This window comes from Castanea sativa, chromosome 12 (assembly GCF_040712315.1).
Source record: "Castanea sativa cultivar Marrone di Chiusa Pesio chromosome 12, ASM4071231v1".
In the NCBI taxonomy this organism is placed as follows: domain Eukaryota; kingdom Viridiplantae; phylum Streptophyta; class Magnoliopsida; order Fagales; family Fagaceae; genus Castanea; species Castanea sativa.
The window spans coordinates 16,031,955-16,051,523 of NC_134024.1; the positions used below are offsets into that span (position 1 = coordinate 16,031,955).

Genomic DNA, 19,569 nt, shown 5'->3' on the forward strand with positions numbered 1-19,569 from the left:
CGATGAAAACTCAGGTAGAGGGGCAACACAAACTTCTATGTGAAAAGGATGAGGACTTGTCCAAAGCCTAACAAGAAAACTCTGACCTGAAGAAGGAGCTTGCTCGAGTGAGGGAAGGGGCTTGTACCCTTAAGGAAAGCGTGAAGGCTGCCAAGAAGGCTGCTTACAAAGAAGGGGTTAAAGCGACAGAAAATCAACTGACAGAGGAGTTCACAGAGCTATGCAGGGAGGATTGCTAACAAGTGTGGGCAGAAGCCCTGAACGTGGCAGGGATTCCCACGACTTTCGATTTGAGGAAACCTGAGAACATTTGGCTTCCTCGGGACATCCAAGTGCTCGAAGAACTTCCTCCTGTCACACTTACCCCCGAGACAGCGCCTTTAACGCATCCACTCATCATTCAAGAACCCACTCTAACTCCTAAGGAACCTACTGATCTGACAAAGAGAAAGAACAAGGCAACAAAGCCAAGAAGCCTCCGAACAAGGATACTGAGCCCAATGCTCCTCCACCAGTGGCAAGGGACAAAGGGAAACAAGTCCAGACTTCATTCGAAGCAGAGCTAAAACAAACGGAGGAGGAAAGCAATGCAGAAGGGCTGCCAGCACATCCAACAGGACCCCCCACCAAGGTTTAAGACTTAGGCTAGCTAGGACTCCCGCCCCTTTTTTCATGTAATAATTTTTGTATTAGGGCTTTCATTTCCAGTGTATATCTTGACAAAACTAATGAGAAGTTTGAAAGGTTGGATCTTCAACTGACTTCCAGCCTTCAGTACAAAAATACTAATTCGCTTCTCCTTAGCGCAAAATTACATGAGTGGAACAATTAACTCCACCCCCTAATACATAGTAAAGTCTTTATAACATTTCGATTAGCAGTATCTTCAAATAAAAGTACATACACTTAGTGTATATATGTAAATTATGCCTCAAAACCATAATATATGTAATACAACAATTCACAATCTAAAACTGAACTTAGCATTTAGTTTGGGGCATAAAGCAATCCATCAAACTTACTGTGGCTCATCAACACATCAACACTTATGAGGCACGGTTTCTGCTAATTTCCCCAAAGTAGAGGGTCCGAGGACCCAATGTAACTAAGGTTCTATTTAACAGTCAATAGGATATCAATTTTCATGAGGTATGTCGTCCGAGGACCATGCATGACCAAGTTTCTGTTTGATATTTAGAAATAGCGAATTGAAATGTTAATTTCCCCAAAGTAGAAGGTCCGAGGACTCGACATAACTAAGGTTTTGTTTAACAATCAATAAGATATCAATTTCCACGAGGTATGTGGTCTGAGGACCATGCATGACCAAGCTTTTGTTTGATATTTAGAAATAGCGAATTGAAATGTTAATTTCCCCAAAGTAGAAGGTCCGAGGATCCGACATAACTAAGGTTCTGTTTAACAATTAATAGGATATCAATTTCTAAGAGGTATGTGGTCCGATGACCATGCATGACCAAGTTTCTATTTGATATTTAGAAATAGCAAATTGAAATGTTAATTTCTCCAAAGTAGAAGGTTCGATGACTCGACATAACTAAGGTTCTGTTTAACAATCAATAAGATATCAATTTCCATGAGGTATGTGGTCTGAGGACCATGCATGACCAAGTTTCTGTTTGATATTTAGAAATAGCGAATTGAAATGTTAATTTTCCCAAAGTAGAAGGTCCAAGGACCCGACATAATTAATGTTTTGTTTAACAATCAATAGGATATCAATTTCCACGAGGTATGTGGTCCGAGGACCATGCATGACCAAGTTTCTGTTTGATATTTAGAAATAGCGAATTGAAATGTTAATTTCCCTAAAGTAGAAGGTCCGAGGACCTGACATAACTAAGGTTCTGTTTAACAATCAATAGGATATCAATTTCCATGATGTATGTGATCCGAGGACCATGCATGACCAAGTTTCTGTTTGATATTTAGAAATAGCGAATTGAAATGTTAATTTTTCCAAAGTAGAAGGTCCGAGGACCCGATATAACTAAGGTTCTGTTTAACAATCAATAGGATATCAATTTCCACGAGGTATGTGGTCCGAGGACCATGCATGACCAAGTTTCTATTTGATATTTAGAAATAGCGAATTGAAATGTTAATTTTCCCAAAGTAGAAGGTCTGAGGACCCGACATAACTAAGGTTCTGTTTAACAATCAATAGGATATCAATTTCCATGAGGTATATGGTCCGAGGACCATGCATGACCAAATTTCTGTTTGATATTCGTAATAAGTAAATCGAACTGTTACATAATGATAATTTGAACAACGAACGACAAAAATGCTTTTTATTAATAATAATACCTTCAAGGGCGTTGTACAATTTTTTCATCTAAATCAACTAAGCGATATGACCTTATGCCCGCTACAGAAATGATTTGGTATGGTCCTTCCCAAATTGGTGCTAACTTTCCCCACACTGGATTTTTGGAAGTACCCATGACTTTCCTTAACACCAAATCCCCAGGCGCTAGTGGCCTTAACTTCACATGAGCATCATATCCTCGTTTGAGCTTCTGCTGATAATAAGCCAGTTGGACCATGGTGGCCTCTCGCCGTTCCTCAACCAGATCCAGGCTTTTCTCCAGGAGGCCATCGTTATTTCCCGGGTTGAAAGAACTCGTCCTCAATGTGAGAAACCTAGATTCCAAAGGTATCACCACCTCAGCCTCGTAAGTCATGGAGAAGGGTGTTTCTCCAGTGGATCTTTGCGGCGTAGTCCGATATGTCCACAAAACGTGTGGCAATTCCTCTACCCATCTACCCTTTGCGTCATCCAGTCTTTTCTTAAGTCCATTGACTATAACTTTGTTAACGGCCTCGGCCTGACTATTTCCCTGAGGATAAGCTGGAGTGGAGTATCTATTTGTGATACCCAAGTTATTACCATATTTCCTGAAAGCTTTACTATCAAATTGAACGCTATTATCTGAAATAAGTGTGCGAGGTACCCCAAAAGTGATAATGTTCTTCCAGATAAATTTCTTGGCGTCCACATCCTTAATATTTGATAAAGGCTCAGCTTCAACCCACTTGGTGAAGTAATCAGTTCCCACGAGTAGCCACCTTTTATTTCCCACAGCCCTCGGAAAAGGCCCAACTATATCCAGTTCCCATTGAGCGAATGGCCAAAGACTAGACAAAGGATTAAGGACACCACCAGGCTGATGAATATTGGAAGCAAACCTCTGGCATTGGTCACATTTTCTTGCGTAGTCCTAAGCTTCTCTCTGCATATTGGGCCACCAATATCCCTGAGTCAGAGCTCTATGGGCTAAAGATCTCCCCCCAGTATGGCTTCCACAAATTCCCTCGTGCAATTCTTCCAAAAGTGCTTCCGTCGCTTCAGGATGTACACATAGCAGGTATGGTCGGAAAATGAGCGTTTATACAGCTTTTGATCCTCGGACAACCAGAATCGAGGCGAATTTCGACGAATTTTATCTGCTTCAGACTTGTCATCGGGCAGGATGTCGCTCTTTAGAAAAGAAACTACGGGGTCCATCCAGCTAGGTCCGAGCCTTATCTGATGGATATGGACGACACTTGTGGTGGTTAAAGTCGGTTTCAACAAGTCTTCGACAAGGATAATCCTAGGCAAACACTGAGCCGAGGACGCCGCCAAAATGGCCTACGAGTCCGCATGCGTGTTTCCACTTCTAGAAACATGTGAAAGGATGAAAGAATCAAACTTGGATTGTAAACATTTGACCTAGGTCAGGTACTCTTGCATTCTTGGATCCCTAGCCTCCATGGTTCTCGTCACTTGGCCCATAACTAATTGAGAATCCGAGGACATATGAACTGCCTTTCCCCCTATTCTCCAGACCATATCCATACCGACTAAGACAGTTTCGTACTCAGCCTCGTTATTGGTGGCCGGGAACGCTAATCTCAATGATTTCTCAAAGGTAATTCCCTCAGGGGATACCAAAATAAGTCCAACGCCTGATCCCCTCTAGTTTGCTGCCCCATTAACATACGCTTTCCAAATTGGAGGCCCTTTGCATGTGATCATGCCAACTGATTTTTCATCCATGTGCGATTCCTTTGTAGCTTCTTCTAACGATGGTTCGATGAACTCTGCCACTAAATCAGCAAGAACCTGGCCCTTCATCGAGGTGCGCAGCAAATATTTGATATCGAAAGCTTCCAGAATAGTTCCCCACTTGGCTACCCTCCCCGAGTAGTCAGCACTTCGCAATACTGACTTGAGAGGCAGTTGAGTCAAAACCATGACGGTGTGGGATTGGAAGTAGTGAGGAAGTTTTCGTGTAGCATGGACTACGGCCAGAATTGCCTTCTCCAAAGGCAAATAACGCACCTCAGCTTCACTCAAAGATTTGCTAACATAATAAACCAGCCTTTGTACTCCACCGTCATCCCTTATCAGAACCAAGCTGACTGCATGGATAGCTACAGCTAGGTATGCAAACAGGATTTCATCGACCTCCGGCCGAGACATGATGGGTGGCCGGGAAAGATATTCCTTAAGTTGCTGAAAAGCTAAAGCGCACTCCTCGGACCATTGGAATCCTTTCCACTTATTTAAAAATTGGAAAAAAAGGTCTACAACTATCAGCGGACCAAGAGATAAACCTGCTGAGAGCAGCAATCATCCCGGTCAATTTCTGAACTTCTTTCGGATTTCGAGGTGGTTGTAAGCCCTGAATGGCTCTGACCTGTGCCAGATTTGCCTCTATTCCTCTATGAGTCACCATGTAGCCTAGGAACTTTACGGAGCCCACCCCAAAAGAACACTTTGAGGCGTTAAGGCGCAGCTTGTACTTCCTAAGTGTTTGAAAGGTGTCGTCCAAATCTTTCACATACATAGGTATTGTCTTACTCTTCACTACCATATCATCCACATATACCTCAATGGTCTTCCCAAGCTGCGATTCGAACATCCTGGTCATCATCCTTTGGTAAGTAGCCCCTGCATTTTTCAAACCGAATGGCATCACTTTATAGTGATAATTCCCCGTAGGAGTAATGAAGGCAGTCTTCTCCTTATCACCCAACGCTAAAGGTATTTGGTGATAACCTTGAAAGGTATCCAAAAAACTCATCCGAGGATGCCCAACCGTAGCATCCACTAGCTGATCGATGCGAGGCATCGGGAACGAGTCTTTTGGGCAGGCTTTGTTCAGGTCTGTGAAGTCCACACATACTCTCCACTTTCCGCTCTTCTTTTTTACTATGACAGTGTGCGCCAACCATTCTGGGTAGAAAACTTCTTTAATAGGCCCAGCTCTTTTGAGCTTGAGCACCTTTTCCTTGACGGCCTCGGCATGTTATTTCGAAGAACGCCGAGGTGGTTGCCTCCTAGGAATAACGGCAAGATTGAAGTTCAGATGATGGCAAATGAAACTTGGGTCAACCCCCGGAGCCTCATAGGGATCCCATGCAAAATCATCGATATTGTTTTTCAAAAACATCACTAATTCCATCTTCTCTTGGTGTGGTAGCCGTATCCCAACTTGAAAGAACCTTTCGGGGTCATCATTTATGAGAAATCTTTCCAACTCTTCACATGTGGCCTCTTCTGCTGTCACTGCCCCGGGCACATCCGGAGTTGTTAATTGCTATAAGTCTTCCACAGCTGAGGTCAAGGATTCTGATTTGGCTTGATGCAGAATTGCGGCCGATATGCATTGCCTTGCTACTAATTGGCTCCCAAGAATTTCTTCAATCAATCCACCTGAGGGAAATTTCACTTTAACATGTAAAGTCGAGGAGACAGCACCCAAAGCATGCAGCTAAGGCCTTGCGACGATGGCCGTGTATGGAGAATATGCGTCAACCACAATGAAATCTACATCGACTGTTTCCGGGCCCGACTGTACGGGAAAATGAATTTGTCCCTTTGGTATGACAGCCTTCCCTTCAAAGCTTATCAACGACGAATCATAGGGAGTGAGATCCTCCAGGTCTAACTTAAGCCCCTTGAATAAGTCAGGGTACATAATATCCGCACCGCTACCCTGATCGACCATCACCCTCCTGATGTCATAATTCCCTATCCTTAATGTGACCACCAGGGCATCGTCATGCGGTTGAATAGTCCCAACCTTATCCTCATTAGGGAATCTCAAAATAGGCATACTCCCTTTGATCCTCTTCGACCTCGAGCCAGACTCCTCGGCCTGGGAATGTGACACCGCCATCACCCTTGTAGGACAGGAACCAGTCCTACCAGGTGTAGCGAAGATGACATTAATCATTCCCAAAGGTGGCCGAGATGAGTTGTTCTTCTGATTATTTGAACCAGAATGATTTCCTTGTCTATTGGGTTGATACAGGTGCTGCTTCAATTTTCCCTCACTAACAAGCTGCTCTAAATGGTTCCAAAAGGTTCGACAATTTTCAGTAGTATGACCCACATCCTGATGATACTAGCAAAAGAGGTTCTAATTCAGTTTCGTAGGGTTCCTCGCCATCAAACTGGGCCACTTGAAGTAGGGTTCCTTGCGGACTTTCTCCAGCAATTGGTGCACTAGTTCTCGGAATACGGTATTAACTACTTGAGGAGTGGCTGAACTAGATTGCCCAGAGAAATCTCTCCTCGGCTTATTGTTATGGTACTTGTCCGACCTGAAATCTCTTCTCTCCTGAAGGATATCCTTCACCTTGCCCTTACCTTGTTGTTGATTTTTCTCAACCCTTTTGTACTCGTTGATGCGATCCATAAGGCGACGTACACTTCGTATGGGCTTTTTGGTCAGAGATTTTCTTAAATCGTGATCAATTGGAAGACCCACTTTGAAAGTGTTAATCGCCATTTTGTCAAAATCACCGTCGATTTCATTAAACATTTCCGAGTATCTGTCAGAATACGCTTTCAAAGTCTCACCTTTCCTCATGGCCATGGATAACAATGAGTCCAAAGGCCGAGGGACTCTGTTGCATGTAATGAATCGAGACGCGAATGCCCTAGTGAGTTCCATGAAAGAATCGACAGACCTCGGCTTTAGTTCATTAAACCATCTCATAGCAACAGGTCCCAGGCTAGAGAGAAAGACTTTGCACATCAATGTTTCGTTCTGAGAATGTACTGCCATCTTCTGATTAAAATGGCTCACGTGTTCGATTGGGTCTATCCTGCCATTATCAATAGTGAAGGTGGGCTGAGTGAACCGCCGTGGGAGCCTTCCCTTCTCGATTCTGCGTAAGAAGGGTGACTTGGAGAGTTGGTGCAACGCTCGGCTCATAGCATCGTTTCCCAAGCCCTTGGAGGGAAACTTCTTATGCTTACGACTTGGAAGCTCATCCTTCTCGTAAGAGAAGGTTTCGCTAGGGGGAGTCCTGGACCTTGGACTGTAACTACTTCCCTGGGACCCCTCAGAGGAAGGATTGGACGGAGGTGAAGCCCGCCTTCATCTGACACGGCGTAGCTTTTTCTTAAGGTGGTCAATCTCCCTCTGCATGGCCTTGGCATCATCCTCATGGGCGGCGCCGCTTCCACCACGCGAATGGCTTGCATCAGGGTATACTGTATGCACACTTCCCTCTTGATCTCTTTGATGCTCAAGACGCTCAAAATGATCTTCGCGTTGGGACCCCTGAGATTCTGCATGATGCGAACCTAAGCCTGCTATGATGTTCCAATTCCTTCAACACTAGATTCCCACAGACGGCGCCAATTGTAAGTGCACAATTTGTACCCGGTCCAATCACTAGATGGACCTAGGCCCAAAGAGTCTTATACAATGAAATTTGTAGAGTATGAGTTTGAAATCTAGGTTAGGAATATTGGAGAGTTGATAAGCAGGCTAGAATGCCGCAATCTATGCAAATAATAGATGAATATGACAAAAAATTCTTCTTGGACGTAAGCCGAGGACCACTTGTATTGCCTTTCTTTCTCTAAGCAAAAGATTACAATTGGTCTTCTAGTTTTTTCTCCGTCCCCCTTTTCATACCTCTCCTGTCCTCTTATATCCCCCTTCTTCTCTTCTTTCTCTCCCACGTGTCACTCAGATTTTCCTCCTAGATACTTGTCTCATCCACCACTTTCTTGAAGTCTTCAAATAATAGCTGGAGGGCTAAATATTACTGTTCAGAGGTCATTTCTCCATTAATGCGGCCAGGAAGGTAGATGTAGGGCCTTTAATGCGGTGGTAGCAGCTTTTTTCCTCAGATATTTCTTGCACATTCCTCCTTCTAACGAGTGCTTGGATCACGCCTTTACCCAACAGATCTTCCAGAATTCTGTCTCTAAATCCTTTAGCACATCCCATGGCCTTTACTGGGCCCGTCCGAGGAGATACTCCTCGGACAATTCCTCTGCCTCTTGTAGCGCGAACTGGCCTGTGGGTCTCGAAAATTCTAATTAAACAGACTTATACCAACAAATCAGGCCCAAGGCCCAAATGTACATTTAAGCATTTTTACCCCCCACAATATTAAGAAATAAAAATCAATGTTATGTGTAATGTTTCAGATTTTGTTTTGATTTATCTATTAAAATATATCTGTTAACAACATACTTTTAGTAAATTTTTAGTTTTTAGGTAACTTTAAAAAATCATAATTCATAAATATTGTAAGATTATTATTATAATACATTTATTTATAGTTTTAAAAAAATTCACATTTTGAGAGTAACTTTCCAAGAAAGTTCCTGCTGAACTTTTTCTCATTTCCCGTGAAATGGTCTAAAGTGAAATGAAACCACCTGTGATAGACGCGCTGAAAATTGAAAACTAAAAACACTGTAGTAAAATAATTTTTAAATGTGTAAAAAGTATTGTTCATGCCAAAAATTACTGTTCATTGGCCTAAAATCACTGTTTATGATCAATGAACAGTGACAGACGCGCTTGAAAAAAAAAAAGGCCCAGACGTGGACGTGGACGCGCAAACGTGCTATCCAAACGCCACCTTAATGATCATGGGCAGTGCTATAGCCAGCCAAGGCTAGGGGTCCCCTGACATGGCCCAAAAAAAAAAAAAAAACATTTTATACATATAATTTTGTTTGAACACCCCAAATTTAAATTTTGTTGGAAGACCTTAAACTTAAACTTATACTAAAATTTTGTCTTAACCCAACTAAAATAAGTTTAAATGTAATTATCTTAGTACTATGTTCACAATATTTTTACAATAATTTTATAATAAAAATTAAGTGATATGTTGTAATTGGTTTTTATCTAAACTCACAACTGACGTGACTTCCTAACTTCGAAACTATTGGCCATCCTAAAAGTTAGGCCCCGTTTAGTAACGGTATTTAAATAATGAAAAATATTATTTAAACATTACAATACATATTTTCAGGCACTTTTTCACCCACACATATTTCTATAAAACTAAGGGTGCGTTTGTTTCGACAGTAAATCAATTCCGGAAAATGTTTTCAGCATTTGCGGGTGTTTGGCAACACCTGAAATTTTGGTCAAACAGAAAATGAAACCAGTTGATCGTAAAATCAACCCTCCCCACCCGTAAAATGAATTCCATGTCTATTTTACCTTCAAATAGGAATTTTCCAGAAAATTCAGAGAGACAGAGCACGAAGAGAGAGAGAGAGAGAGAGAGAGAGAGAGAGAGAGCATGAAGAGAGAGTAGAGAGAGCGAGTCGCGCCCCAACCCGCGCTGGCGAGTCGCACCCCAACCCGCGCCGACGAGTCGCGCCTTCGCTTCTCTCTTCGGCGAACCCAGTCGCCGAACCTAGTCCCGGCGAGATCGCGCCTTCGCCTCTCTCTTCGTCGAACCCAGTTGCCATCGCCGATCACGATCTCGCCTTCGCCATCGCCGATCACGATCTCGCCTTCGCCTTCGCCGCGCCGCGCCGGCACGATCTCCCCTTCGCCATCGCCAGTCACCTCTTTCTCTCTCTGTCTTCATTCTTCTCTGACCGATTTGGGTTTTGTTGATTTGTATTGAGAAAAATTGACGATGAGGTTTTTTTATTTTTGGGTTTTGTTGAGCTGTATTAAGAAAATTTGATGAGTTTTTTTTTTTTTTTTGGGTTTTGTTGTTCATGATATTTGTTTGGAAGCTGAGAAAATGTGAGAAAATGTGAGCAACAAATACAAAATGCATTTTCTATAATATTTTCAAGATGACAACCAAACACCGGAAAATATTTTCCAAAGTATTTTTTAAAATGCCACCAAACATCTAAAAATATTTTCCTTTCCTGAAAATATTTTCCTTTCCTGAAAACATTTTCCGGAATTGCTTTACTGTCGAAACAAACACACCTTAAATAATGTTATTAAAAATCTCTTACTTAAGGGTTGTTTGATAGTGTATTTCAAACAACAATTTCAGTATTTAAACAACATTATACATATTTTTACACACAATTTCACCTATACATATTTCTAAAAAACACGAACACTGTTACCAGAATAACTTCGCCAAACTCTCCCTTAATCATTCAAATTTGTTTTTTTCTTTCACTGAGTCATGCCGCCCCATCAGTATATTTTTCTTTTCTTTAAAATATTTTTTTCACCTTCTCTTATGCTAACCGGACGAGAACTTATTAAAACCTGGACAGCTGACATGGTCCTTCCAAAGCCTTCCAACCAATAGACAATTGACACCTGTTTATAACAAATGAGTCAGCAGCTTTTCACCAACCACACTTGCAAAGAAATCTACTTCCTCTCTCTTTTCTATCAGGTTGAAATTCAGAGAAGTCTAGGACTCTAGGTAGTGGAACTTTGCCGTTTTCACCTATTACCACAACCACAAGACGAGACTTTCCTACTGGGATGCTTATCTGATATTGTGTTTTAAGTTATTTTGAATTTGTAATGTTGGGAGGTTGTTATCCTGACTATGAGTCCTCGTTTTTTTTTTACCTCCAGATTGTGATTGTGGGTCTTTTATTTTAGCCTTTTAACTGGCTTTGAAGATTTGGTTCTGATGTGAATTGCCCGTATGGTTTTGGAATAGTTGTTTTAATTTGGAGTTGTAAATGCACTTCAGAAGCTCGGATGCACTTGCATTAGCTTGCTTGTTAGGACTTAGGTTGTGTTAGCTTCTAGTTACCAAATGATTTTTGTGTTTGCAGATGGGGCAGATCTTTGTTTTTAGTGTTTGGATTTCATTGTAAATTTTGTTCATTATTTTAATAAAAATTTTCATTTAGTAGACTGTAGACTTGGTAATGTTGGGCAACTTTTTTTTAATTATAAACTTCAATATTATTGATCAAAATAAAACAGGTGAACAAGAGTTGGGCAACTTGATGTTCCTAAGTATATGAATTGTATTTGAGAATTGACTCTCTCATTGAATTATGTGTTCTTCACTCAAACAGAACAAGAGGAATATTGTGGAGAGATAGTGCATTAGAATCTCCAGACCCTTAGAAGCTTTTCTATTATGCTCTAGCATGCTTGGAACAATTTTAGGTATTAACCAAATTGTCCAAACAAATACAAGATGTGAGCGAAGACAACCAAAAAAAAAAAACTAAGATACAAATTTTCGAAGATTTAATCCTCGTTTCTTTTCCAAGTAAATACAAACTTAAATGACAGTCACAAGTGATGAAATGCCTATAGCATACTCTCTTCAATAACTTGTCTTACCGATCATACTCTAAAAGGGCAAGACTTATGTACAGTACTTAGGTGTCGTTCTTTAGGTACCTCCTTTAAGATTCTACTATCTATGAAGCACGAGTGCGTTTTCGGGTGCAGGTGCGGGATTTGGCAATTTTTGAAAAAGTTGGGTGCAGGTGCGGCGATTAAAAAATTTCTAAAAATATTTTTATTTATATTTAATATATTGCTAAGCATACTTTTTCACATTATATAAAAGTATACCAAATTTAAAAGCAATAGTAGATAATAACTAAGACATGATGTTCATAAATTAAATACAACCCACAAGTTTGAAACTAAAACATTTCATGATGTTCGGAAATTAGAATACAACTCACAAGTTTGAAACTAAAAAAAAAGAAAAGATAATCAACAAGACAATCAAATACCACCATCATCATCTTCAAGATTCATAGCTTCATTTCGAACTTCACTTTCACTAGTAGTAACACTAGTGTTAACATTCCCAATAACCATGGCCTCCAACTCTGGCTCATCAAGTGTAAGGATAACATTCTCAAGAATTCCAGCTTCTCCATGTATGCTGCTCTCATTCCAAGAATCTCCTGCAATATCCCACATCTTTGTTGTTGTATTTACGTACTCTTCATTACTCCTTGACAAGAGTCGAAGATTAGGATGCACATATATCAAATCCTCAGAGCATGCAGGAGCCATTTTGTTTCTTTTTAAAAAATGAATGAATTTGTATGTGCTCCAATTCCTCTCAACACATGAGGATGACCAAGGTTGTACAAGAAGTTTAAGGGCAAGGGTTTGAAGAGTTAGAAATGAGGAGTCATGGTATTCTTCTCTCTAACTTCTCATTCTCAACTTGATCATGCATTCGTTGCATTTCTTGCCTATGGCTTGGTGTCACCTTAGGGCATGCTTTAATACCTTTATTAGGAATTTTTAATAAATGAGTCTTAACTCTAGAATAGGATCCCAAAAAAACTACACCACAATAGTTGCACTTAAAGTGTGCATTTCCACCTGATTTAACAGTAGAACCAGGTGGTTTTTCTACTTTGTTCACACACTGCCAAAGAGGAGCTTCATCATTTGGCACTTCTTGATTAGATGAAGGTGAAGTTTCTATGCTAGTAACTTCATCCATTACAAATTCAATAGATTCAATTTAACTTACAAATAATAACTATTAACTAAATAAATTAATAATAAATCAAACTCAAGTCATAACATTACAACTTATATAAAAAATTAAAAAAATTAGATCAGTTCACAGATTCACAAATCACAATGAGTAATAACTATTAACTAAATAAAAAATCAAACCCAAGTCACAACATTATTACATTACAGCTTATATAAAAAATTTTAAAAAATCAAATCAGGTGAGGTGAGCTTCAAACTAAAAAAATCAGATCAGCTTGAGCTTAAAAAAATTGAAAAACTAAGATTGAAAGCTTTAGTTTGATACTTGAGTTGAGACTCCTGAGAGTGGGTTGAGCTTTAGAGTTGAGACTTGAGTTGAGTTGAGAACTTGAGATTGAGAGTGGGTTGGTGAGGTTGTGAGTGAGTTGAGAGTGAGATTGTGTGAGTGTGAGAGTGATTTGAGAGTGAGATTGTGTGTGTGACTGAGTGGCTGAGTGTCTCACAGGGGAGACGGAGAGTAGAGACAGAGAGGTAGAGAGCACAAAGACGAGTGAGAGAGAGCTGAAGTTTGAAGTGAAGAATGCGTGAGAGAGTTTAGGGTTTTTTTTATTAAGTTCAAACGGTGCGTTTTGCACCTTTTTTTTTTGTTAAAAAAAAATTTCGGCCTAAATCGGCGTTTCGGCGGTTTCGCCCGATACGGACCGAGATGGCATGAATCAGCCCGATTCAGCGCGAATCAGCCTGAGTCTGCTCCCCGTTGGCACGAGTAGTGAAACGAAAAAAAAAAAAAAAAAAAAGCTGGAAGCGGCACCGACACGTAGGCAACGGTGTCCCTCGCGTGTCGCTGCATCGGACGGTGGGCATTTTGCCGGGTCCATGCATCCCAGTCTGCCATGTGAATTTTTTTTCATGGGATGGAAGTGTATTTTAAGTTAAGTAGTCACATGGTTGAATCTTAATAAGGAAACCTAAGGAATAGCACTCAAGGCATTGTACCTAAGTTTTGTCCTACTCTAAAAATACTCATGAAAAATACTAGTTTTCCCATAACCAATTATTCCCATCATTACGCTCACAATAAGTCTAAAAAAAATATCTTATAAGCAACATTTGAAGTGAAATACTTTTCACTGGTATTGGCTATATTCAATTGGATGAATAACAATGTTAAAGGATATGATTTTTGTCTAAAGGATGAGAAGGCATAAAAAAAGAAAATATACAAAAATGAATCAAGCATTTTCTTTAAATAGGCCTATTTTCATTGCTTTCAAAATTCAAAACGAATTCTGTCGGCTGTCACTCCTCTGATCATCAATCCCAACTTTATTAGTTTTCTAAAGTTGAATACTTATAAAAAATCTTCCAAGTCGAATATTTTTTGTTTAAGATTTAGTTGTCTAAAATCATTTGGGAAAGAATTTTGCACAATTAAAAATTGACATTATCAATTATTGTTGACAAAATGATAAGTGATAACCATTGATGCAAATAAATAAACATAACTAAATAAATAGAAAAAAAATAACCTTGCCATGGAATCCATTAATTAAGGCATAGAAGATGAGTAAGTGATACATCTATCTTCTGCACAAAGCAGTTCTTTTCCTATGTGAATTTCATAAACATATATTTTTGTAGTTTTTGTTGTATCTTATATAGTCCATTGATGCCATGTACAATAGGCCTGACACTTTCATTGGACGTGGAGTGTGGCCGACCAAATCTAATCTATCGAAGATCCATAACCGACTCCAATTTTAGGACGAAGGCTTTGTTGTTGTTGTTGTTGTTGTGGTGTGTTTGACACACCACTAAAGGGAAGTTAAATACAAGGTCACTGCAAGGTATCCCTAAAATAATGCTTTACGCCCTTCCATATGAATAGTGAGCCCCACAAGGACCCACATTAGATTGACTTTTATGTAAGGGGAAGAGTTTTGCTCATGGAGTACCTAATAATTAAAGGGGCTGGGGGGAAGGGGAGAGGAAAGAGTGATACGGGAGAAATATGAAGATTGAAGAAAAGAATATGCTTTAATTAGGAAATTTTCTTTCTTTTTAATTAGTAGAAATAGGAAGAGGACAACAACCATGTTATCTAAGATTATCATCATGTGTTGACAGTGTCTTGATATTAAAGCCACAATGATGTCTTGGTATAATATTCTAGTTTAGTGTATTAACAATTGTCCTAAGTACATCCGTTAACAGGATCTTAAGTTATATTGAAAGGTTTGTTGTTTTAGGTTGGGTGAGTTTCACGGAAAATAGATTTTTTTTGGGTTAATGTGCACTCAAATATCCATCAGCTATCATTGTGAGCATCATTCCAAGGCGTGTAGGGTTTACCCTTACTTAGATCTTGGGTCCTTCAGCGGTTTAGCCTCATCAAGAGGTACAAGTTGTCACATTTTTGAATGAAAATTGTATGTTATTTTGAATGAAAATCTCTCCACCCCATTTGTCCATCTATCACCACTCCCAATATGGATTTGTGTTGTTTTTTTTCTCTTAGCAACAAGTTTTGAATGAAAATTGTATGTTCTTTTCTCTGTAAATTAGAGATTAGAAATAATATCTCCACTGATTTCATTAAACAAAACATGTTTAGAAATAATTGTGATAATTGTGAATTGGCACGCTGACCACCACTGTTGCCGAGGAAGCAATAAGACCTAAATGCTTCCTTTTCTCCAACAATTTGAAACACTTTTTTTTCTTGCAGTGAGGAACCTTCTACATACAATGGCATACAGCTTTTTTTTTTTTTTCTTCTTTCTGGGAAAAAAGTATGTCATTGCTTGGAAATTTCTTAAGGTTGAATAAAACTTATTTTTCTTTCCCAAGAGTTTACTTACTTTTTTTGTTTCCTTCAGCAGTAAAGTCAAAAAGACCTTCCTTTATTTGACTTCCAACACCCTTCCCCTCCCGGAACCACCCTCAAAAGAGAAAAGAAAAAAGAAAAAAAGAAAAAAAGAAAAAGCAAAAGAATTGTAAAATTGGCTTATCAATAAAATATTAGGATGAAATACAAAGGTGCTAAAGTGGGAAGACAATGACAAATGCAACCATCAAACATATTAAGAATTATAGTGTTGGACTTGGAAGTGTCTGGTTTGGGTGGTTGTCCTTACTCCTCAAAACTCAATGATTCAAAGATTAAAAAAGGGCATCGGCCATTCTTTTTATAATTTTTGGATAATTCATAATTTTTATTTATTCATTATGAAACAAACCAATAGAAAGTTGCAAACAGAAACATTTGAAACACGTTGACTTCAGCTAGTCCGCTACAACAAGAGAAATTGCCCTGACATAAACTTCCTACTCAACATGAAAAGCAGTGTTTCATCATACCAAGTACCAACCCAGTTTTACATAGAGACACAAGTCTTCAGACTAAAATACAGCACCGGATTGGTGCTAATTATACCCAACATCTTGTTTTTACTAAAAAAAGAATCACAAACCCAACTACTAGAAAACTTTTAAGCGTAAGTCATTAAGGGTGGAATGAGGTACAAACCAGTTAGAACAGAGAACTCTGTTTAGGATAGTGTGGCAGCCACTTCCTTTAAACATCATCCAAAACTTGACATCTTTTCTCACACTCTTCACTATGCTTTCCTCTGTTTTGATCCCTCATCCATGAATTCTTGAGTTTCGCTGAGACCACATGTGACAGACAGTGGCCCAAACCACTCTGTATAAGGAACTCCTGAGGCTCTTTCCTTTGATACTTGACAACCCACATGCCTATTGGGCCATTGCCAACAATAGCATTGCTGAAATTACCAGCAGTATTAGCAGCATAACATTTAATCATATTTCACGATAACATTTACTGACACACCTTCTGTGCAAGTATCCTATGTACTTTCTTAAAGGCTTTCCTCGCCGAAATTTCATCAGCAAATATCACAAAACTGAACCCCCTATAACACGTTTTTTCTTTCAACCTGAAGCAAAATGCATCACGATATTAGTTTTCTAACTAGCCAATAATAAATTGATGTGATAAATACTAGTAAAATATAACAATAAATATCTAAATTATCTTTCTATGATTTGGTGACACATTAGTTTGTGAGGTTTACGTAGCAAAAAGTTGTAGTATCCCTATCATCATTCATACCATAAACTCATAGTAACCAGCAAATGATGGCGAGGTCAATATGAGTACCACATGGAAAGAGTTGGTTCTAGCAAGTAGCATACAATAGATAACACCAAGAAGAACCAGTGAACTAAAACGGAATGTGCTTACACATAACCTGTGCACAGATAATTCCATGATAAGGGCTAACAGCAAAACGAAGAAAACATGCAAGCAAAGTGTTAATTTGCTATTGTTCATACCAATAAAATTAGCGCATATTCTTAAAAGCTCACCATTAATGACAATGATTTGGTTGCCTCCAATAAATGCTGTGATTCTCCTTGCAAGTGTCCAATCTACTATATCTTTGGAACTCCTTGGACAACAAGCAAATAAAAACACAGCTTATTGTAAAAAGTGGCCGTATCCATGGAAAAAGATGCAATGCTCAAACATCCATGGGTCTGAAAATGAAATAACACAATACTAGTCTTTCCCAAAATGAGCACTGTAGTGGACACTGGATTTGAATCTTTTTGTTTCATTCAGCTTCCACACAGCCTGCAACAAGATGAACAAATGAAACAGAGCATATCAATGCTCCCAAATTGTCTAAAAGACCACGAGTCACAATTACAATTAGTATCATAGAAGAAAATGCTAGAGATTCCAAAGAAATCCGCAAAAATTAGTAAACAGGGAGAAACCGTGGCCTCCCCCAGGTCAGCCAACAACACTGTAAGGGTCCGTTCGGTTGGAGGATTGGAAAAGTGGGAGGATGAAAAATATTTAGTTTTCTCTCGTGTGTTTGGTTGGTGGAGTGGAAAAGTGGGAGGGTGGAAACTCTTTTGTTCAGTTGGAGAGAAAAATGGAAGGATGTAAAATGTAATTTATATAAATTGACTATTATACCCTTGTTACATAATATGTAAGAAATAGATTTATTTGTACTCACTACATAATATAATTTTTTTTTTGAAAAAAAAAGAAAGATAATATAAAATTTATCACATCATATATATAAATTTATATTATTATTTTTATTATTATAATGTAAAAATTAGATTAAGTCACGTTAAAAATAAAAGTTCAGGTCACTTTGAAAAAAGAAGAAGAGAGAGAAGAGAACCTTCAGGTAATGTTGAAAAAAATAAAAACGTTGAAAATCAGGTCACGTTGAAAAAAAAAAAAAAAAAAAAAAAGAGAGAAGAGAACGTTGAAAAAAAAAAGGTGGGAAGAGTTTATAAGTTGCTTGCCAGAATCAGAACAAATTTTTGAATGAATGAAAGGGTTTACCTTCATGAAATCTTCATGCATGACACAATCCCGTTCTGCACAAATTGCTGACATTCCAGCCTCTGTGCCAAAATTTTGAAGATCAGCCCTATTAAAGCCCTAGGACAATTTGCAACAAATAACTAGATTAAGAAGCCATGATAATCAAATGAAAACTGGCACCAGCCAAAATCAATCACCTCTGCAAGCTTTACAACAGCTTCATAGTCAATTTCACCTTGTTTGGCCAGCAGCATGAATATTAAGGATTTCTATTCTTGATTCCTTCTCAAAGAATGCACCACTGTAGAAGAGGGATCTGCAGCCACCATATCATTCGCAATAGGAGCAGCATGCTTTAATACAATCTGCAAGAAATGGAATTCAAGATTACTAGTACACCAACAAATAAATGAGAACAAGTTGTTTTATAATTATCCTCAATATGCAAGGTCAATACAACTCATTGCAGGTGATTCTAAGAAGATTCCAAACGCACTACATTGCTGGTGCTTGTCATGGCATTGGTAGCTGTAAGTCTATAACTCATTAAGGCTGTTGGAGGTACCAGATAGCTTGAAATAGTTAGCAAGCAATTGCATATGCACCCACCATTTCTTAACTATTTAAGCAGAGAACAAGAGGAGCTTGTCTTACAGTTTGAGGTTATAAATACTACCAATTTTTTCCCTTCCCTTGCTATAGCAGCTTGTCTCAGAAATGATGAAGGAGAAGGCCATATCCATGGCAAAACAAAAAGGTATTACCCTTAGGGCTGGTAAACCATGCCGTTCAACCCGGCTATATTCATCACTGATTGGGTCATCATCATATTTACTGATTCTCAACGCCTGTTAAAAATGCCCAAATAAATTTGGGCCCTCAGCAACTTCGAATGAAGAATACCACCACACCAAATATATAGAGGCTTAACATCCCACTCACATACCTGAGAGCAAAATCCTTTTGCAAGTCCTACAAGCCTTGGGGTAAGCTCCATATCTGGATTAACAGACAAAATACCTTAGGCCCTTTTTAAGAAAAGAAATGCCAATGAATTAAAAGAAAAAAGAAATATACAGCCACAAACAAGTTTCATAAGAGAAGAGAGAGAAAGACGGTGACTTACCCAAAAAAAAAAGAAGAAGAGAAAAATAGCGTATCAGCCTTGCAGATTCGTCAAAGCTACCAATTTCAATGGATTTCACTTTTGCAATCAGCGTCACCTTGTCTTGTGTGCTTGAATTCTCAATCCAAATTCCGAAACATGGAATGAGTCTATCAATTAGATTAGGGAGTCGAACCCTCTTTGGTGTGGTATGTCAGCACATTTGGGTAGCTAAACCATTTCGGAATTTCACTTCCAGGAATGTTGACACCATATACCCAGCATGGTTCACAGAGTCTCTGAATCAAAAAAATCATGAGGTTTGGAATTTCACATGCAAGAGAGAGGGGAAAATATATATATATATA

General features: G+C 39.0%; 1 pseudogene; it reads right to left on the reverse strand.

The window, feature by feature from the left end:
• Positions 1 to 16,013: 16,013 nt before the first annotated feature.
• Positions 16,014 to 19,093, reverse strand: LOC142620252 (uncharacterized; annotated as a pseudogene).
• Between the last annotated feature and the right edge of the window lie 476 nt (positions 19,094 to 19,569).